A 23,377-nucleotide genomic window follows, 5' to 3' on the forward strand; every position below is an offset into this window, starting at 1 on the left:
TCAGCCTCTGGGGGCTTTGAGTCTTTGCCTGATTAGCTCCTGGACCCAGGGCTTGGAAAAGCTGATGTTGGCACACATCTTGGCCCTGCCCAAACACACCCAGCCCCAGCAGGGGGAATCGCAAGCTGTGGTGTGTGGAAAGCTCAAACGAGATATTCAAGGCCAGTCACAAACAGCGTCTGACATGGGCCTGCGCCAGAGACCATCCAAAAGACTGGGAGTCCTAGCAGATCTACCTAATACATAGGAACAAATCCAAGCAGGCAACCAAAATGGGGAGACAAAAAAGCCCCAAATGAAAGAACAAAAGAATTCTCCAGAAGAAGAGCTAAATGAAATGGAGATAAGCAATCTATCAGATACAGAGTTCAGAATACTGATTGTAAGGATGCTCAACTGCATGAGAAAAGAAATGGAGACTACAAAAGAAATTAAGAATGACATAGTAGAAATAAAAAAACCCAAAACATTGGAAGGAATAAACAGCAGATTAGGGGAAGTTGAGGATGGTATCAATGAATTAGAAGACAGGGTAGAAAATATCACTCAATCAGAGATCCAAAAAGAAAAACAAATTTAAAAACAGGAGGACAGTCTAAGGGAGCTGTGGGACTACATTAAATGTAACAGCTGATTTCTCATCAGAAACTCTACAGGCCAGGAGGGGTGAAGTATTCAAGGTCATGAAAAGCAAGGATCTGAAACCAAGACTACTCTATCCAGCAAGGCTATCATTCAGAATAGATGGTGAAATAAAGAGCCTCCCAGACCAAAAAAAGCTAACGGAGCTTATCACCACCAAACCAGCACTGCAGGAAATGTTAAAGGGGCTGCTGTAATAAGAAGTTGAAATAGAGAGAAAAAGAAACAGGCATAAAGAAATAAAATGGCAATAGATAAGTACATATCAATAATAACCTTAAATATAAAAGAATTAAATGCTCTAATCAAAATACATAGGGTAGCTGAATAGATAAGAAAACAAGACCCAAATCTATGCTGTCCACAAGAGTCCCACCTCAGAACAAAGGACTCATACAGGCTTTAAAAAAAAAAAAAAAAGTCTAGAGGACTTTAAAGGAGAGATCGACAGCAATACAGTTATATTGTATTGCTGTCGCGGGACTTTAATACCCCACTGGCTTTACTGGATAGATCTTCCAGACAAAAAATCAACAAGGGAACAGTGACTGTAAATGACACACTAGATCAGATGGATTTAATTGATATTTACAGAACATTTCACCCGAAAGCTGCAGAATATGCATTCTCCTCAAGTGCACATGGGACATTCTCAAAGATAGACCACATGTTAGGATACAAAGGAAGTCTCTACAAGTTCAAGAAGACTGAAATCATATCAAGCATCTTCTTGGACACTTACACCGTGGAATACTATGCAGCTGTAGAAAAGAAGGATCCCTTATCCTATGAGACAGCATGGTGGGACCTGGAGAGTATTATGCTAATGGAAATAAGCCAGTCAGAGAAAGACGAGTGTCACATGATGTTACTCATAAGTGGAATCTAATGAACAAAAATAAACCGATGAACAAAATAGATCCAGAGACATAGAAGCATGGAACAGACTGACAAACCTCAGAGGGAAGGCAGGGGTGGGCGGGTAGGTGAGGAAAAATTAATCTAAGAACTTATATGCATATATGCATAACCCGTGGACACAGACAATAGTGTGGTGAAGGCCTGAGGGGAGGGATTTAGGGTGGAGGGGATCAATGAGGGGAAAGGGAGGCTTTTGTAGTACTTTCAATAATAAAGATAAAATAAAATAAAATAAATTAAATATATCCTGATCAGGGCACATATAAGAATCAACCAATGAATGCATAAATAAGTGGAACAATAAATCAATGTTCCCCTCTCTCTCTCTCTCTCTCTCTAAAAACACAGAACATAACCACGTTTCAAGTATAATAAAAGAAAAGCCATTGTATTTTATGAAGCTCCACATTCTACAGTTCTCTTAATTCAGGATGTGTCAATGAGAAAGCAGGCGATGTTCTTGAAGTAGCTATCCATGTCTCCTTGGTTTCTTAGAGAAACTCTGTCCAGCATCTTCCACCAGCTGAGTGCAATACCCTCACTGTGTCTGAGCATGTCTAAAATTCTAGAACTTTCCACAGACTTTCTCTTGTTTGCTCTTCCTGATAAGGGAGACTCAGCTGGCATTGGCCTCCCTGGCAGGATACATTGTAATGCACTTAACCTAATCTTTGAACTGTAGCTGTTCATGGTTTGGAAATCCTCAACATCCCACCAGCATTTCCGTACTTCAAATATAAAAATTCAAATACATAATAGTAGTGTCAGAACCAAACTCCCATGGAGAGTTTAAGCTTCTGATTGGATATCTCTTATGACAGAAAACTCATTACTCACCAAACTGCCCATTCTATTTTCAGTTAGAATGTGGTTTTGTCTTACGACAAAACTGTCTCCTTGTATCTTGGCCCATCAGAACTTATTCTATACCTTAGAATCACAAGAAACGAAGTGTAACCCATCTTTCCCACGACAGCCATTCTGAAACAAAGCAACACTCCCTGCCCCGCTCACCCACATTTTGTCCACAAGAAACAGCCTCAGTTGCCTCCACAGTCCATTAGATAGAATGGTTTTCTGAACCACGTTTTTTCATATACCTGATCATGATCTATTTGTCTTAACATGTTCCTTTTTTTTCTTATAATTTTTTTTTAAATCCTCACCCAAGGATGTTTTTCTTTATTGATTTGAGGGAGAGAGGAAGGAGGGAGGGGAGAGAGAGAGGAGAGAGAGAAACATCGATTGGTTGTCTCCCAGACTGGGAATCGAACTTGCAACCTAGGAATGTGCCCTGACCAGGAATAGAACCCACAACCTTTTGGTGTAGGGATAACACTCCAACCAACTGAGCCACCCAGCCAGGGCAACGTGTTCCCATTTTTCAATGTTCCTCTTGACCTGTGTGTGCAGAACTGAACATGATACAATTTCATTTCCATAATTTTGGTATTGATGTAAGCAGTTTAGCATTTCTGTGCATGAAAATTAGTTTTGCTTACTATCATTGTAATTTTTCCATAAATCTAACTATTCTAAGTAAAAGTTTCATTAAAATTATTAAATTGATTTTTAAATAAAAATATTACTTTTATTTTTTTATAGAAAAAAATGTAAAATCACACTGTTGAATTTACTGGGTAAGTTTAGTAAGTCATTTAATTTCAGAAGACCAGTTTCTTTATTTAGACCATAATAGATTTGGATTAGATGTTTTCTTTTATGTTTTTTAATTCAAAAAGGGGCACATCCTTTTACCCATTATTTTCAGTAGAATTTATAAGTTACACCAGAGCATTCCAGATGCTCAGTAACTTAGTAGCTATTCAATATACTTTTCTGACAGTTTCTGTGATATGCCACGAGATGGTGCTATATTACTACAGGAAAACATTCAAACGTCTAATTTCTCAAAGCATAGCATTAATCATTCTATGTTTCATCTGTTAGGTTACATCTATTTTTTTCAAAAACTTTTGGAGAAGAAATATAGTTAATCAATATACTAACAAAGGAATTCACTTTTACTAAAATCCGTTATGTAAATCAGAGATTTGCAACTTTCTTACAGGCTAGATAGAAAATCTATTAGGATTTGTGGGCCACATTTTTTTCTGAGACTGCAAATATGCCAGGATAGCGAAAAAGGCTGCCATAAATTCATGAATAAATGAATGTGGCCAGTGTGCCAATAAAACTTTATTTATAAAAACAAGTGGCTGGCTCATGGGCTGAAGTTTAATAACCGCTGACATGAATCACAGATGAAACTGAGACACCATTTATGTTGGTTCACAAACTGATCCCCGTCCTCGGAGAGCAAGGAGAAACTGTAGAAAGAGGCAAAGCACCCCACGGTGGAAGGGGGAAGTTTTAATTCACAAGGGAATTACATACAAGGCGTGTCTTGGGCGGTCACAAGATGAGTGGATCCCTGCACTCCTCCACCAGAAGCTTAAAAGTTCATTTGTAGGCCTTAATGGGGTTCAGCCACATATGAGGTAGTAGAGTCTCAACACCGCCTTACTCTCCCAAGGCTGTGTCCTGCAGTTCCCACGGTGGGGATGGTGGCAGAATGTACCTTCCAAGGCCGGGGGAGGGGTCCAGATCTCAGGTCAACCAGTGGTCACATCCTCTCCAATACCTCTCCCAACAATCTCTCAGTGACCGTACTGACTGAGCCCAAATGGGTACTTCCATGACATGAGTCCAGAGTGGCTCCTCTGTGGGCCCGGTCACCTGGTGGTCATGCTTTTTCTGTGATTCCCTCCTTTTGAGTGTGGGCAGAACCTGAAACTCCCTTTTAACCAACTGCATGTTACAGAGGTGATGGATGTCACTCCTGTAATTCTGTGTTATTACAAAAGACTCCATCCTGCCAGCCCACTTGCTCTGGAGACTCTCCCAGCTGGTGGAACAAGTGAGTGGCGGCGTTGGCGACCAGCCCCACGCCCCCCTGGAGAGTGTAAGCAGAATGGAAAACCCTTCACCCCGCTGCGATTTAATTACTCACAAACCACTTTCCTCACTATGCCTCTGCTCTTTCTGCATCTCTCTCCCTCCATCTCTGTGTCTCTTTGTGTCAGCCTGTCTGTGATTTCTACATTGACAAATTTCCTTTTCATTACTAAAAAGCATTATAAGAAACTTTTATTTAAGGGAAATGGTGGCAGATGGTGAGACACTACTTCTCTGTTAAATTATAGGTAATAATAGCATCTGACACTTCCTCCCATTGACTAGATTAACTAGCCAAAATGAGGTTTATATGTACGCATACATATATATACACATATATACATACATAGATGTACTTTTTCCTACCCTGAATCTTTTATTTTTCCCTATTCATAAACAGAAACAAAAATTCAGAAGTGACTGGAGTCATCTGCACTAGGCAATGTGATTTGATAGCGCACTCACTATCTAGGAAAGATGACTGCACAGAACTGGATGACGAAAGGAGAGATTTCTTTCAAAAGCAGTAGCACTGATTCACATTGAATCACTAAACCGAGTTGCTTTAAGGAATTTAGAAGAGCAAAGAGCAATCAGGTTTAGAATCCGTTTGCATTAAATAGGAGTCACGTGGTTCCCTTTACCTCACAAGTGATGGCATTTGTGCAAAATAAGGAGTGGTTCAGTAAGTCGGAGTTGGCCCTCGAACAAGCCTCCAGCAGCTCTGGAGCTCTTTCAGCAACTTAGAGCATTTCCGGGGCAACTGTGGCCCCTGAAATCCTAAAGTAGCACATTCATACGACAGGGGTCTCATGTATCTTCCTTCGTGTTGTGTGGATTTTCAGGCCAATGCCGACTTAGGAAATGGAGGCCTTCACAAAGATGTCATCAACTTCAAAACCGCAACCTGTTGCGTGTCTTCTAGCTGCTCCTTATACCCGCCACCTGTTTCGTTCCCTATGACAACAGAGAGGGGAGGAAAGAAAGCATTCCCTGGTACAAAGGTATTTATGGTACATGCATATGGTGTATGTATATGACCTGTTGAATTACTGTTAGCATTTTCTATAGCCTTAGATAATGCATGAAAAACCATAGTTCAGTACCACTCACATAAGAAGTGCCCAGGCAGTGTTAACGATTATTTTTGTCTACTTGATTTGGCACTTTCTAGAATTATGTTGGCGTGTCTCTCTGTAATTGTGGATGTCAGTTTCTCAGAGTACTCGTTTTATATATCTTGAAGTTATTGTTAGATGCATAGATTCATGATTTCTAGTGGAATGTTCTTTTATCTGTTTTTTAAAATTTGCCTTTGTCTCAATGCTTTTCATATTGATTTCTGTTTTGTTTGCTATTAAATATTTCCACACAAAAAAAGAAAAGAAAAGAAAAGAAAAGAAAGGAAAAGAAAAGAAAAGAAAAGAAAAGAAAAGAAAAGAAAAGAAAAGAAAAGAAAAGAAAAGAAAAGAAAAGAAAAGAAAATTATTTCCTGTGGGATGTAGGGATGAGGTGTGATGTTCCGCAGACTCCTCAAAAATCTCCAAGAATAGAGTAATAATTGCAAACTGTTCTGAGTACATACATAGATATTTAAAGCAAGAGTAGAATGTACCCACATTTTATGGCACCCCCTTTTGAAAGTTTATTGTCAAGGCCATAGAGAAGTGGGAAATTGAGATTTGAGCCTAGACAGGGCAGGTGTGCTTTGAACCACTGGGTTGTAGTGTGTCTTCTGGCACAAACTAAACAATGTTAAGCCCATTGACCATCAGCTCACGACAGCCTTGACTCTCCAAAGCTAGTTCCAAACCCAGAACTGTGGGATAAAAAGGTTCCAGATTTTTCCTCTTTTTTCCAAGCAGATCATAACAAACAGATGATCCAGAGAATAATGCGCCCCTCACTGAGTAGAATGTTAAACAACAATTGGCGATATTCTCTAATGCAACTTAGTTCAAATAATTGGAAGGTAAGGTTAGAAATAGTAAGTAAGGGATTCTTCTCTCCTTGAAGTCAGTAGAAACTTGAAAGGTTTAATGTACGTCTATTTCAATACTCTTTTTTCCTCTTAATAGATAATAATGAGAGAAACATCCCAATGTATTTGAGGGAAGAACATACTTTGTTATGTATATTTTAGTTGGAAATACAATTCTCCACTTTTGCACATTCTATATAATATGCATAGAGAAGATAAGAGAATATTAAGGTTGTAACAGATTATCTGTCTCCAGTTTCTATTTCTCAACAGCCTTTATTTCTCGTTCTTGCCATAGCCTCAGGTCAAACATAATACTATCCTTTCCCATCCCATGAATGTAGAACTTGGTCACGTGCTGCGTTTTGGCCAATGGGACGTTAGTGGGTCTGACTGACTCAAGCAGAGTATTTACAAGTACTTATGTGGCTTGGTTTCCTCACTTGGATTTCTCTCACTGCCAAGAGAATAACACATTCTGGGCAGACCGTGGCTCTGAGAAGAAAGAATGAGAGGCCCGGGGAGCAGATCCAACCTGATTCAGAAGCCTCACCACAAGCCCCCCTGGTCTTATCTGAAGTCAGCTGAGGCCAGCAGATCTCAGCTCAGAGGAATGTGAGACAGGTCCTTCCGGCCGTGCACCGCTGCGTTCGGGGACTTAATAGCACAGGCAGCTGACTGATTATTGTACAAAGAGCTTACTGATACACAGGACTATAAACAGTATTTACTGGTTTTAAAATAACTGATACCAAAATAAGTCTGCCTTCCTTCTTTCTCCTTTCTTTATTGCTATTCGTAGCTCCTGGACCAAAGCTTAGGGCTAATTTGAATTCTATGTAAATTGAAATCAGTTCTGATTGGTTCATTCATCTCTATTTCTTAGATTTTTTTTTTTCTTTTCTGTTGATTTGGCCTTACCTATATCATGTTTTTTCTTAGAAAATTTCTCCCAAGCAATCCATACTTTTCTTGGGTCTGACAGATACTATACTTAGAACTCAAGGGAAAGGTATTTTATCTTATTGAATGACTCATTTGGCAATTTTTTATTCTACCTTTCATTATTTTTCAAAGTAAGTTTTTATGGCTTTTAAAAGAATTACTCCCAAATCCATAGTAATCACACTAATTAGAATTTTCCAAGCAGATGTAGTCTTAGAATTTATTTTAATGAGAGTGTAGCAATCTGAAACTCATGGTCCACAGTGTTATACCTCAAGTATTCTTGATCCTGAAAATGAAGACTTCAGTGCGTTATGTGCTGAGAAATAGTATCCAAAGGACTTCAAAATTATTAGCGCATACCTAACTTGCTACCATGAGCTAGTTTCAGCACACACACAAATATTGAATTCTAAATAAGACCAAGACTGCAATGATGAAGTTGTGTTTGTAAGTTAATTTTTTTAATCATAAAATTTGAGACCTTTGTCTCAGGATAGCCCATGAAAAAGAATATTCCCATTTCTAAGCTTCCCATAATACTAAAATTTTATTATTTATTATCTAAGATCTTTAGGACCACTCCATGTCCTTCAGTCTCTACAAAACAGTCTGTATTTTGTAATTCCTTGGTTGTCCTAGCAGCTCAATGTTTATTTATAGAGATAATAAAGCAACTAACACTAAGTGGAACTGAATGAGAGAAAGAGATAAACCCCACTCTAAATGGGGTTGTTCTAAACTGAAAACATTGAAATGACTCATGAACGCTTCATAGAGTGTGAAGTAGAGGGATTAAGATTCCTTTGCCCATGTGGAAATCGTTAACCCCACATTTAAAGAACTGCTGCAGCATTCCCACCACTCCCTTCACATTTGCCACAAAGTGACTGACTATAGAGCATTGGTTTCTGCTGCAGTTACTCCCGTGTTTGAAAGAAGAGGTCCAAGGATTCCACATCCTGAGAAAAAATTAAGGATCCTCAAGTTAAACCTACTTTTCAGCATCAATTTCCCATCTCCATAATAATTGATGTCCGTGCTAAATGGTGTCCTTTTCCTAAGTCCTTGACGTTGTCAGGATCTCTCTGCAAGGAGCTGTTTGATGAATAGCAGAGAGGAACTTAATACAATGTTCTTGCCTTGATATACAAATGGGAGGGAATGTGAGATTTTAGAGTTTTATCTTGTCAAATCTTTTTATGGCAGCTGAGGAATAGACATTTAGACATTGTTCTTACGATTTTAGTAATAAAAACTGTGAGAGTTCAAGCTTTCTGGAACTAACCTGTCATGGATAATAGTGCCTACCATCCATTCACCTCATACTCAATGTTCTCTTTTCCTTAAAGTGCACTTTGCTCTTTACAAGGCAACTTTACTTCTTTTTAAGACACATCACATGTGTTACTTAATTTCTTCATGTAGAATTTCTATAAGTAAGTGATGTTTCTTATTCCTCTATAAAAGCAAATTATTATTCTAGGGTGGGGGGAAGGGAACGTAAGTAGATTGTAGCATAAGCTTAAAGCATCTCCATCATTAGTAGGGAAATGTTCTGGTGATTGTCATAGCACAGGGGTATTCGTTTTCCCTTTTGGAATTACAGAACAGTAATGATGTTTTGATAAAAGGAAATAAATTAAGTGTGGTTTTAATGAAAGAAATATCATACTTTATTGGTTGACCAGTTTGCATAAATATCACTAGAAATATTTTATTTCTCATAATCAGATATCAAAACCATTTTGTGTCATAATATTTGGTTGCATGATAGGCTATATTTCTGAAAGGGTTCAACAATATTTTTCTTTGTCTTGGGTCCACTTTGTGTCCTGCTTGGATATCATTTATGACATTTCTTATTTAGGGTTTGTATTAAAATTTTGGCACGAACAACATAAGAAATCCTCTCTCTCAGTATATCTTACATAACATCGCACAGTCTCCTGCTGTTGAATTGCCATTATCATCACCTTCATCAACATCATCAAATAACAATGAATGGGATGAACCTAAATGCTTAATAGTAAGCGAAAGAAGTCAATCTGGAAAGGCTATATACTATATGAGCCCAACTACAGTATATCACATCCTGGAAAAGGCAAAACTATGGAGTCAGCAAAAAGATCAGTGGGGGATGGGGCGAGGGATGAGTAGGCAGAGCACAGAGGAGTGAAAATATTTTAAGGCAGAGAAAATACTTTGTATGATGCTCTAATGGTGGGTATATGTCATTACACATTTGTCCAATAGAATGCACAGTGTCAAGAGTTAACCCTAACATAAATTATGAATCATAGATGTTAGTGATGCGTCAATGTAGGTTCATCAGTTGTAAAAGATGTATGACTTTGTTGGGGAATATTGATAATGGGGGAGGGTGTGCATGTAAAAGAGCATGGGATAAATAGTAATGGGACATCTCTGTACCTTCCATTCAATTTTTCTGTGAATCTAAAACTACTTAAAAAAAATAAAGGCCATTAAAAATGAATGCAATACCAATAAATAAGTTTCCAATTTAATTTTAATTTCAGTTTTCTACTGTAGAAGCAAATTATATCCATATTTGTGAATATTAGATAATACAGAAGCCCTTATAATAAGGAAGCTTTTCCAAATAGTAACACAACACAATGAATTAATTTTTGCAATATTTATAAATAAAAGAAAGTCAAGCCAAAGATATCACTTCGTTAGATGGATTGGAGTTGTAGCTAGGTAAGGTACTTATACTGAATTTTGACTCACATTTTTTCTGTGGAAATAAAAAGTAGATCTTCATACATTTCTTAATTCCGTGTGCAGGAATAGGTGAGGAAGGTCCATGTTTTTGTGGGGCCACCAGTTGTAGGGCCACATTTACTCAGATGCAGCTCCTTCAGGACAGAGCATGTTCCTGAGAACAAGCCGCCCTGAACCACACTCCTAGAGTTGCCACCATCTGTGCCTACTAGACTCTCAACTTCAGAAATGTGCTCCTAAACATCTGCCTGCAACCTCAGGGTTGTCCAAGAATGACTCTGGTCGGTCACTGGTTGCATGGTTTGATGTCCCAGAGCCCAGCAACCTAGGAGGTGACAAGGTTTGAGGACTCTTACCCAGTAAGAATGCTCTGTGTTGGATGTGATTGAAGAATATATTCTGATTCCATTTCTTGGGACATCTTGATTTCTAGAGAGGGCTATAGAAGTAAGTACAAGCATCAGTTATTGAGGAAGAAACTGACAAAGAGCTAGTGTGTAAGTGGGGTGGAGACACTAGAGTGAGGAGAAAGCGAGCTGGCTGCCGAGGGCAGGATGAGATGCCCATGTCTCCAGCATTTCTTCTGGGTCATTCAAGTTGTGGTTGTGTCTTGAGTGCTTACAACCTGTCTTCCAGTTCTCCACCTGCTCAGAAAGGTTCCTGGGTTTCCTTACTTTCTGGGATTTAGGTAATAAATCTCTGTCATGTGACACTTATATATCATATTCCCTGTAAGGTGAAAAATCTTAACACGATGTTTATGCGATGATAAAAATGAAAGAAATAACGCTGCTGCATTAGCACATATTCTAACAGCAGGCCAGTGCCACACCATACTATTATCATTTAGCTTTATGCTATTTCTAATGGTGTACAGTCAGCAATAATTGTATGTTTTGCCCAAATTATATGAATAGTGTTGAATGCTGTTGGTTGGAATATCAGGCTTCTTTATGACAACAGATATATTTTTTTTAATTACAAAGAAAACTAAGACATTTTGAGAAGGGATTTTATTACCTATATTATATCAGAATAGTTATTATTCAAATTAAAACATATTCTTTAAAAATTATTCCTTGGAAATTTAAATAAACTTAACTTAGACAAACATGTCATTTTCTCCGTGGGCTCAGGCTAACTGAAGATTAAATACTTTAACAAACCTTCAGCATATTTGCAGTTAAAATTTCATGTCACCACAAGAATTGAGGAGCAGAAACGCATATAGAATATGCAAAGTGGTTTGGAAAGTACTTATGAGTTTTAGTTATTGTTTTAGGACTGACATTTCAACCACACAGGCAATTAACAGGAGTAATAAAAGAAAATTCTCATCTGAATCATCTATCTATACTGTGGCCATTCTCAGTAATCCAGGGTGCAATTTCTGTGGCTCATATTAGTTAGAAGAATGCCTTAGCTGTGTTCCAGTGGAATAAACGTGGGCTCCCTTGTCAGCATTTGAGGCCCTTTCCCATCTTCTCCACACCATATGCTCCCATCCCCTTTGCTGGAAAATGCGTTTTACGCACTGAATGTCGAGTGTGCTTGCCAGTACTGTTTTCAGTGCCATGATGGCACCCCAGGGACTTGAGAAAATCACTAACTCAGTGCACATAGAAGCAAAAATTCAGAATAAAATAGAAAAAAAACCCCACTCAGTTATGCAGATGCATTTGCTCTTTTGGAGAAAATCAATACCTTTCTTTGGTACCTAAGACTGACTTGAGCTCTAATAGAATCTAGATCTGTTTTTTACAAAAGATGGTAATTAGGTGTTTAAATTTGATTTAGTTTATTGAATTTATAAATTGAATTTAGGGCATACATAACTCAACTGTTTTTAAGTAGAACTGGTTAATGAAGGTCATATGAAAATATGTATACTTTCCTTACTTTCTACCACTCTGTGGATTTCAAAGCATTTTGTAGATATGACTTTAATTCACAAACCCAGACATGTTAACACATGTTATATTAGGCAAAACCAAACCAAACACTAAAACCCTACAAGTATATAAAGGTTAGAAATATGCCGGCATTTTCACTGTTCAAGAACTTCATAAAAGCATTGAGAAAATTTTAAAATACAGGTAAGTGAGAAAGCAGCTAATAAAGTATTACTGCCAGATTTTTTAGTTCATTTTTATTTCTTTTCAGTTCTGAACATAGGGACTACTTAGCTAGGTTAAACTCATAGAAATACTATGCATAACTGAAATCCTGACTGTTCCACTATTTGTAATTTCTTTTTATTGACCCAAGTAGTTTTCAAATATTTACTCAGATAAAAATAAGATCTCACATATTTAAAATACAACATTTACCAAGGGAAATTTATATTTGCTCCAAAAATATTAAAAAATGTTTCCGCTTTTTTTCAAACATTTGTGAAGCCTAAAGTACATTCTTGAGATATATTTTTTCAGCCATTCTTTGTGGATTCTGTCCGGCAGTTTTTGAAAGTTGGAACTTGATGTCAAACAGAAAGCATTGCCTTATTGCACTAACAGATTGCTATTTTGTCTACTAAAATGCCACTCATACAAGAATTGGAAAAAATTCCTTTAGAACATTCAAGACATTTGTTCTGAAATGCTGTCAACTACTGAGATATGAAGTATAATCCATCTTCAATCAGAGGTAAAATACTGACCTGTGTATTAGAATTAATTGAATTGTCTATTTTTCCTGGACACTTGTGAATATAATGAAATTAAAGATATTCATATATAAATAAACAATAAATTTTATAAGTCATTCTCCCTAGCTAGATGATATTTATAATCTAACATACTTTTAGAGTGTGTATACATGCACTTTCTTTTAGAGAAAAAAGTACTATGACTTGAAAGGAAGTTACATTTATGAAACTAGAAAAAACAAACAGCCATGTACATTTCCAAAATGCTGCAAGAAATCAGTTGGTATATTGTGGAGCCATTTCCAGGATTGAAAAGCACCATGGATCTCTGTTTTATAAAAGACTACAAAAATAATCAGAAGATTTTGATAGATTAGTCTTTGGGGTACCCTTTTCTCAAATGCAGTTTGCTCATTTTCAGCTGAACTTGACTTGCAAAACCAAAGGGAATTGGACCAAGTTCAAGCCATTCATTTCTCAAACACTGTTAATTGCTAAATGTGGCGCAGCACTGGGCCGGAAGGCATGGGACTAGCATCTTCAACTCTGAGCATTTCAAACCTTAGTCTTCCCCAGCTATTCATTTGAAGAATTCGTTTCTGTTTAGTCATGGTTCCATCTAACCTATTTTCTGCACATGTTGCCTATGTGGATTCATGCTTACATACTCATTTTTAACTAAGGATCTAATTTGGTTTTGAAGGCTAGAACTCATGATTTTTACATCTGTAATCACTGTATGGTGGTGTAATGTTAAAAGTCTTTGAAAAAAATTAGGCAAGGAAATTATCGTTAAAAGTTGAGTGGTTTGTTGTTAACCAGAGCATCATTTTCAAATGTCAGGCTTCTGTAAACAAAACTTAAATACAGAGAAAAATAAGATATTGAATATAACTCTTGAATTTAAACTGAAATGATTAAGAATTCAGAAAATTAAATGGCATGATGGTGTTAATATAATAAACATCATACAGTGTATAAAAATACTTTGTAATACACAATTCTAAATGTCACATAATTCAAACTGCCTTGCAGTTATTATGAACATAAACTTCACATCATCCAACCGTGTTTAATAACAATATTTTTTTTAAATCACCCTGATTTCTGTAAATTGTATTTTTTTCATTAGCCTTACTTTTGGTTGCTTACTTGACTTTTAAGGTTCTTTGTGTATTTTGGATTACAGTCCTTTATCAGGTGTGTCTTTTGCAAGTTTTCTCCAAGTCAGTGGGTTGTCTTTTCAATTCTTTCTTTCAAGGATCACACCTTTGACGTTACATCTAAAAAGTCACTGCCACTCTAGTCGGTGTGGCTCGGTCACATTCTCACATACCGATGCTTCTCTCTTCTCCCTTCCCCTCTCTCTAAAAGCCATCTAGTTTTTCCTCTTACATTTTATAGTTTTATGTTTTATATTTAAGTTGGTGGTCCATTTTAAGGGGATCTTTGTGGGCTATGGAAGGTTTGTGTCTAGATTCTTTGTGTGTGTGTGTGTGTGTGGATATCTAATTTTTCTTGCACTATTTGTTGGAAAGCTGTTGCCCTTTCTCTGTAAATACTGATGGCCAGGTGAGCTTTGAGGCCGAGGCAATGAGAGGCTGCAGCGGCTTCAGCACCTTGGGCCGCACTGCGCGGGTCTGGGTGGTCAATGGGTGTCTCGGGTCTAGACATTAGGGACTCTCGGGCCGCTTCCCGAGGGCCCAGGGCGCCCCTAGAGAAGGGAACTGGAGCCCGGGCAGAGTGGAGGGAAGCGGAGGTGGGGCCAGTTGGGGCGGCGGCAGCAGAGCTCCAGATCCCTTGTCCTTGGGTCCCCTGGCCCGCGGGACGCAGTGACTCAGGGGCGGAGCGCGAGCGCCTCCCGCCGCGGGCGCAGGGGCGCAGGGGCGCAGGGGCGCAGGGGCGCAGGGGCGCAGGGGCGCAGGGGCGCAGGGGCGCAGGGGCGCAGGGGCTCCTCGCTTGGGGCGGAGCCCGAGGCGCGGCGGGAAACGTCCCCTCCCCGCGCAGGGCGCCCCAGCCCCAGGAGTCGCGCGGCGGGACCGGGTCCGAGACGCGCGGCGCTGGCAGCGCGGCCCCGGGCAGCCCCGGCACCCGGCTGCCCTGCGAGTTTCTCCCGGGGCCCCGGGGCAGGGTCCCGCTTCTGGCTCGGGCTGACCGGGCGGGGCAGGGCCGGGGACACCGCCCCACCTCTCGGGGGGCTGCAGCCGGGGACCCGCGGCGCCCGCTCCCGGGAGCGCCAGGCTGGGACCCGGAGTCGGGGGGACCGAGAGCCAGACCCAGGCGCTCACGCTGACGCGCGGGCGCGCACACACACTCACACACACACTCACACACACACACACACTCACACACACACTCACACTCACACACACTCACACTCACACACTCACACACACACTCACACACTCTCACACACTCACACACTCTCACACACTCACACACACTCACACACTCACACACTCACACTCACACACACACTCGCTCACACACTCACACACACACTCGCTCACACACACACACTCACACACTCACACACTCACACTCACACACTCACACACTCACACTCACACACTCACACTCACACACTCACACACACTCACACACACTCACACACTCACACACACACTCACTCACACACACACACTCGCTCACACACACACTCACACACACTCACACACTCTCACACACACACACACACTCACACACACACACACTCACACACTCACACACTCACACACTCACACTCACACACTCACACTCACACACACACTCACACACTCACACACTCACACTCACACACACACTCACACTCACACACTCACACTCACACTCACACACTCACACACTCACACTCACACACTCACACACTCACACTCACACACTCACACACACTCACACACACTCACACACTCACACACACACTCGCTCACACACACACACACTCGCTCACACACACACTCACACACACTCACACACTCACACACACTCACACACACTCACACACACTCACACACACACACACTCACACACACACGGAGGGAGAGAGAAAGGGGAGGAATTGTTAGTGACGGGACGGTAGTGGAGATTGTTGGCGTGTGTATATGTATATGTATGTATATGTGTATGTGTATAAACAATATGTGTGCGCAGTTATTTCACACGGGCGCCTCTCCAATTTGAAAATAACTGTTCACCCGCGGATCAGTGGACCCGAATAGAATGCAAGGTTTGCGCTGCGCACTCCCGCGAGTGTGGAGGAGCGAGTCTGGTTAGGGACGGATGCTCTGCCCAGCGAGCTCGGGGTACTTCAGTTTAGTTACTTTGCATTTTAACCTCAGCACTGTAGGGGGCGCGCTGAGACCGTCCAGTGAGCCTTTGGTTCAAATACAGCACCGGTAAGATCTACAATCATCGAGAATACACTGTATTTCGCTTTCAGATGACCATATAAAAGTTAAGTTATTTCAAAATACAGCTCTACTTTAAACTACCTGTCAATCACAATGAGTTATTTCTATTAAAGAAAAGAATCTTTAAGTTCTTTGGCTTTCACCAATATGGTCAGAGGTTTAAAGCAGACATTCTTAAGCCAAGTCACCTGTTCAACGTATTGTCTAAGTATATGAGCAACTGACTGGTGAATGTAAATTAACCTCACGATTAAATTAGCCTGAATTTTGCCACTGAGTTAGCAGGAGAAGTATGAATGCAGGGGAATCTAACTATCTAACTATAAAGACTTTGTCACTAATTTACATGACACTCGTATGAATGAACTATAACAATATATGTTCTCTATCAAAAGTGTTTCAACTTACTTTTTCTAAGGTAATAGACAGTCGTTCCATTTGTTGAGCAGAGAGGAACCATCACAAGATCATATGTATGATATTTTGTATTTGTAATCACAAATTGCTTCCAGCTTTAAATAACAAAACTATAGTGGGAAGTGATTATTTTTCCAATAATAACTTCGAACTGATGTGTATTTATGGTTGTAGCTTGTGAATCATAAAATGATAATTTATGATGATATATGAAATGTGACCAAGTGTTTGGTGCTTCAAAAAAATCTAAATGCTAAATTAAATTGGTATTTACATATAAAAATTTTTCTGACCGTCAGTTTCTTCATTTTAAAACATTGTTATTCACCCTGGCCAGGTAGCTCAGTTTGCTGGAACACACACCAAAAGGTTTTGGGTTTGATTTCCGGTCAGGGCACATCCCTGATAAGGGTGCCTATGGGAGGCAAGACAAACTTCATTGGAATGCTATGAGAATTACATTAAAAAACAACAAACCAAAAAACCCCATTTAATCCAGTCAGTGCCTGAGATACAGTACTCATAAAGAAAGTACTAGTCCTCATTAATCACCACTATTTCCATTCTGTTTTATATACTAATTGTTTATAACCAGTATAGGAGAATTCTCTTTGTTCTTATACCAATATTGATATGGCACTCAGCATCTGTCTGTAAAATATATATATTATATATGTAATATGTATATATATTATATATATATCTTTCTTCCTGATGTGTAAATTACTTATTTCTTTTCTTCCCAGTCTTCCTGCATTGGTAGGATTCCAGTTCAATGTTAAAATGTAGAGGTCACCGCAAGTGTCAAGTCTTACTTTAATGGTAGGATTCCTAAAGTTGTATTATTAAATATATTTTGCATAAGTTTTTGGTAGGTATAATATCACTTATAAGCTTTATGATTTGACTAAATGTAAGAGAAGTTTTGAATTATAAAATTTAATTTAAAATTATGAAGAATGTACTATTTATTTGGAACATATATAAATAAGCTATATTGTGGTTCTAGTCCAGATTTTGTGCTGAGGGCAATAACTGATTCTTCATAACTTGCTCACTGTGACTGGCACCTAGTAGATGCTCATCAAATGTTAGATGATATCCGTATGACTATAGCTACAAGAACCATTATATGCTTCAATTTGACTGTTCTTAGTCAACAGGTCAGACATTTTTTGATAAACATAAAATATAAATTGCTTACTTGCCTTACTTGTATGGTTAGATTAGCTTTGTTTCCTATAAAAGAGAGTTTTTCTAGTTTATTCCATTTACCATGTGTTTGGACCAACTGGCTGGTGGCAAAACAGCACCAGAATGTTACCAGTGATTGGACCCTGGTTCAGCAACCTTGGTACTTGAGTCCTGTGGCTAAGAAATAATTCAGAGCCAAGACTCAAATACAAGCAAAAGTTTATTTAGAAAGTCACAGAGGTAGAAGAAGTGAGCCGTGGAAGAAGTGAGCCCGCTGAGCTGCATGGACTCAGGAAACAAGTTACTGAGGCAAAAGAAGGGCCCTTGAAACTTAGAAGAAAAAAAAGCAAGGATATATGCACCTGGGGGGAAAGGCTCCAAGAGTGCCTCAGAGAGAGAGAGTTTGAGGGCACTGGGGAAAGAAGGAGGTGGGGAAAGGTACTTAGAACTGTACTGGGTCCCAAGGGCTTTTAAGGGCAGGAATTTTAGAGAAGGTCCCACCAGGGTAGGGAGTCATTAGTCATTGAAGCTGGTCCTGATGTCAGCCCCACCTGGCCTTGCTACTTTTCTGGGCCTGGAGCTAAAACATAACTGAGGCCTGGGTGTTATCTTTAGTTTGACGAAAACTGTGTCTCGGGTGTCAACAGACCAGAGGCTTTGTTCCTAAGATTGTCTGGTGCTGGTCAGAACCTCATTGTCCTGAGGGCTTAAGGCTTAAGGGAGTGGTTGTGCAAAGGCTTGTATGGGAGTCATATGGGGCTATTCTCTGCCCCTCTTGTTCCTCCCCTAAGGGGATCTACCACATGAGTAAGGACATGCTAGGGGAGGGAAGGTCAGGGGAGAGTCCAAACCACATGACCAGCGACATGAAAAGTCAGGGGGTCTAAACTTCATGACAAACATATGCTAGAGGAGGAAAGGTCACCCTGGGAGCAAGGTTCCACCCTACAATTGTTCCTTGCTAGGTTACCCAGGGTGACCTTCTGCATCTGGCCCATCTCCTTTGCTCTGCTCCTGTCTGTCTAACTGCCCACCACAAATTGAGTGGGCAGGAGATATTTATCATCTTGCATATTTCTCTGCCTATACTAGAATAGAATATGTTTCAGAAAGACACTCACACTCATAATGAGTTCCAAAATGTAACTTCTAGTCTCATCACATATTCTGGCAGTTCATTTCCTGGATGAGTAAAATCTGCAAGACACAAAAGTCCTGAATAGCCTGTGGTGGTCATGTACCCAAAACTTCATTCCTTGTTTTATATTGACTAATGTGGCCTAGAGCTATCTGAAAGTCTCAAGTGGAAACAACATTTGCAAAATTCTCTGATAATTTTCCTATAGCCTAAAAAAATGCTACTAAATCAATTGCAAGTACATCTGATAGCTCCGTGACTCAGCAGATTGGTAAATTAGTAATGGCGCTCTGTTTGTAGGCCTATTGCCTTTGAGACCACGCAAGTTATTTAGTTACTTATATCACAAATGTTTGAGAATGTATCATTTTTCCTAAATTTCCTGATGACCACAACTATTTAAGTTTTGTATATAAAATGCATCTCTTCTGAATTATTGAGTGTGAAAATAACTCATCTTGTCAACAAAACCAGAAGTTCCATATGGGTTAGGGTTAGGGTCAGTAAAATCATGTGGGTTTCAATACGAAACTTATGTCTAAAACATCATGTTCAGTAGTAGTAGGCTCTGAAATGTTTATTGTTTGATTCATAGTGATCTGTTTGGATACAGTTTTGGAATGATGCTATTATTGAGCAGTTTTAAACTCTGAGTTAATACAAGGTGGGAATGTTGAGGGGACCTGGTTTTTCTTTCACTTCTTAGCTGTTGTACTTTCTTAGGCTCAGTCAGAGTATAATGAGAATAATGTTCTTACTTGTAACTAATATGAACTTGCATGGTACCAAGTAATAGTACATGTCTGAAACCATTTTGTAAACTCCAAGATCTAGATACACATTAGGAGTTGGTCAGGGAATTGACGATCTGTAAGACCTGATTGTTCTACAGAAATGAAAACGAAAACCCTCATAGCCTGTCTCCCAGGATTCACTGTCAAAATCTGGCAGAATGTACTCGTGGCTGTTTCGCACTCCTCTTCGACTGCAGGAGGCCTAGAAAAGTTTTTAATTGGGTTCCCATGGACTTTGGGAAGAGTCTCCCAATTGTTTGTTTTTCTCTTTAGGGGCTAGATGATGAATGAACCCCGAAGTGTTCATTTTTCATATTGTTTTTGTTTTCAGTACCAATGAATCGAAGAAAAAGAAAATGGGCTGTCCATCAGACTGGAGCGCTTTACTGTGACGGTAAAATTTGTATAATGAAAAGGCAATTTAACTTGGCAATGTTGTCACACTAAGTGTTGCCTTAAAGCAACAGAATGTAATTAAATAGCTACCCATGCCACAACAACACTTACTTTTCTCTTCCTGAGCCTTTATTCAATTTGATGTTTGTTTTTGAGTTGCCAGTTTCCCCCCCAAGTTTTTCAGATCATGTCCAAATATTTTTACATTTATTCACTAAGAAATATGTATTGTTTGTTACCAGGTGCCATACACTTTGCTGAGTTTAGGAAAATTAATGTTAACAAAACAGACCCCGACTCTGTTGCAACAACAGGGCTTCCTGGCTAGCAGAGAAGCCAAACATTCAACTTAAACTATTATTATTGTTATTATTATTATTATTATTATTATTATTATTTTATGAAAAAGAGAAGATATAGGGAAAGGGTTAAGTTATGTTGACCTGGCTTCAAATTCTAACTTTTACCTCCTAGTTGTGGAAACATACACAAATGACTTAACCCGTGTAAACCCTCCATTCCTAAAGCAAAAGGAGTAATACATTTCATACTGGGTTTTACAATGATTTAATAGCTTGCGTAAAGTGTTTAATTCAACGCTTGGCACATAGAACTTGCCCCCCTCGCTGTTCCTCCCCCCCTTTTTCATTCTGTATCTGTTCCCTACTCCAGTGCTGAGCACCCGGTGAGGAGGGGAAGGGAAAGACGCACACGGTGGGATAGAAGGATGAATGGGAATGAAGACTGATACCGAGGCTCGGTGTCAGGCCTTGCTCAGGGCTTCCATCTGGCATATTGTCATTGAAGAATTAACTGGATTTGTCACTAAGAGATACTCTGCAGAACTGCTCTAACATCCATGAGGTTATAAGAAAAAGGGTGACTGATATTTGCTGCATTTGACCTAATATTTATCTCTTGTATTTTTCAGTCACATATTGTATCTGCAATTCAAAGGAAAGTAAAAACAACATACTTTCTTTTCTATCCCCTGACTTCCAAAATATTTTCACTTGGTTGTCCTTGGTTATTTTCTATTGTATGAATAGGCAATGTTGCCAACTTTTGTGTACTTAGGTCTTTAAAGGTTATAAATGCCTTGAGAATACGACGGACTTCATACTATTAAATAAAGTATTTTTGAACATACTTGTAGATCTTTATTTTAAATGTATTCGGTCTCTATTTTTGTTTTCCTAATTTTTTTTCTTAGGGTACAGTGACATTTTTTTAATTATTAGGGTTTGGAATTGCAGGATCCAGAAAGAAGGTGTGGGGGCTGTTATAGTGCCTATAGGATTCATCTGAAGAAGAGAAAAATCTGTTTTAAGTCATTTCTGCAAAAATTCAGGGAGAAAAAGTACACTGTAAAATAAAATGTGAGGCAATTTTAGAGAAACAAGCTTCATATTTGCTGAAGCACCTCTTATCAAACTAGACCAGATTCCTAGGAAGGCCCAGAAACAGATCTGGATCAAGATAGAAATGAGATATTTTACTTTTTAATTTGAATTGTATGTTGGGCTCACTCATGATTAACATCACATCCTCTGGCATTCAATTATATATCTGAGAGACATCACTGATACTTAAGCACATATTTGGGTGATCTTCAAAAGTTGTTTAATAGAATTCATTTTATGTTTCACTGAATTTAATGTTGAAGGTCATCTTATAGCACACCTTCTGTTTTTGAGGTTTTAAATTTTTTTACTTACTTGGACTTTGTATGGTGTCTGTTGTTAAGTGTTGTTGTTTTTAAAATATGAATCAGATATGTATGGGAGCTATAAATGTTTTGCTCTTGTCTTGGCACATGAAAGACAACTCGACTGGCACAGACTCGTTGAATCATAATGCTTTTTCACCAAATTCTGAACAGCTGAATCTGCTGTCTTCTGGAATTTAGCATTGAGAGTCTAAAGTAGGTCTGTTTTGATTCCTTTATGGCTTTTCTTTTTTTTCTCCCTGCTTTTATTCCTTTAAAAATGCTTTCTTCAACTCTGCTATCAGAAAACAAAATCACCAAAGACAATATATCCCATTCTCTTTCATTCATTTTTCTAGCATATAAATTTAATCTTTCCATTTATAGAGTTGGGCTTCCTCAGTCAGGATATTGTCCTACAGATATTCTGCCTTTATTTACTCATTTGGCAGAATAATGACCCCCTTCCCCCCCACCTAAAAGATGTCTATGTCCTAATTCCTGGAACCTGTGAATATGTTCTGTTACATGGCAAAAGAGACTTTGCAGATAGTATTAAGGCTAAGGACCTTTACATAGGAGGATTACCCAGGGGGCCTAAACTCTTTGTATGAGCCTTAAGAGCAGATGCAGTTCTCTGGGCGGAGGCAGAAGACGTGGCAGAAAGGGAAAGCCAGAGACTCAAAATGTGAGGCAGTCTCTAGGAACAAAGACAGCCAGCAAGAACATGTGGACCTCAATCCTACAATTACAAGAGACTGAATTTGGCAAACGACCCGAGTGATCTTGGAAGTGGATTCTTCCCTAAAGTCTCCAGATGAGAAGCTTTATTTTGACCTTGTGAAAAGCAGAGCAGAAGACCAGAAGAGCCCACCCAGCCTTCTGACCTACAGATAATCAAAGCGTGTTGCTCTAACCCACTAAATTTGTGATGATTTGTCACAGCAGCAATAGAAAATGAATGCATTCTATTTGTTACAATATTTTTCTTCTTTCCAGGGTGACACCTTACCCATAATCAAGCAGGCACTAACATGAATAATTCATGTTTCTCTGCTTTGCTTCAGCTACTCAATCAGAGGCCCTACAGGCATGGTGTGAAAAGCTTGATTTCACTTCATGAGAACTTTAGAAGGAGGAACTTGGAGGTGCGCAATTGTTATTTTGACTGTAAATTAAATGTTGAAATTCCTATCTTCTGTTATAACTTATGTGCCAAAACATATATCCAAAAAAGGCTTGCTAAAATAAATTAATGAGCACGATGAAATGTAAAGCAGTTAAATGCATCTGCGAGGGTATCACCTTTCTCTGAAAGACTGATGCCATTCTTTCAGACTGAGTTAGGTTCTGGAGTGAAGTTGAAAATGAAAAAGGTATGTGTATATGTTCAAACACAGCTCAGTCACATACCTTTTTCATTTTCAACTTCACTCACACACACACATTCACATGCAAGGACTTCTTTAAAACAAATG

This window comes from Miniopterus schreibersii, assembly GCF_964146895.1.
Source record: "Miniopterus schreibersii genome assembly, chromosome: 7".
Taxonomy (NCBI): Eukaryota; Metazoa; Chordata; class Mammalia; order Chiroptera; family Miniopteridae; genus Miniopterus; species Miniopterus schreibersii.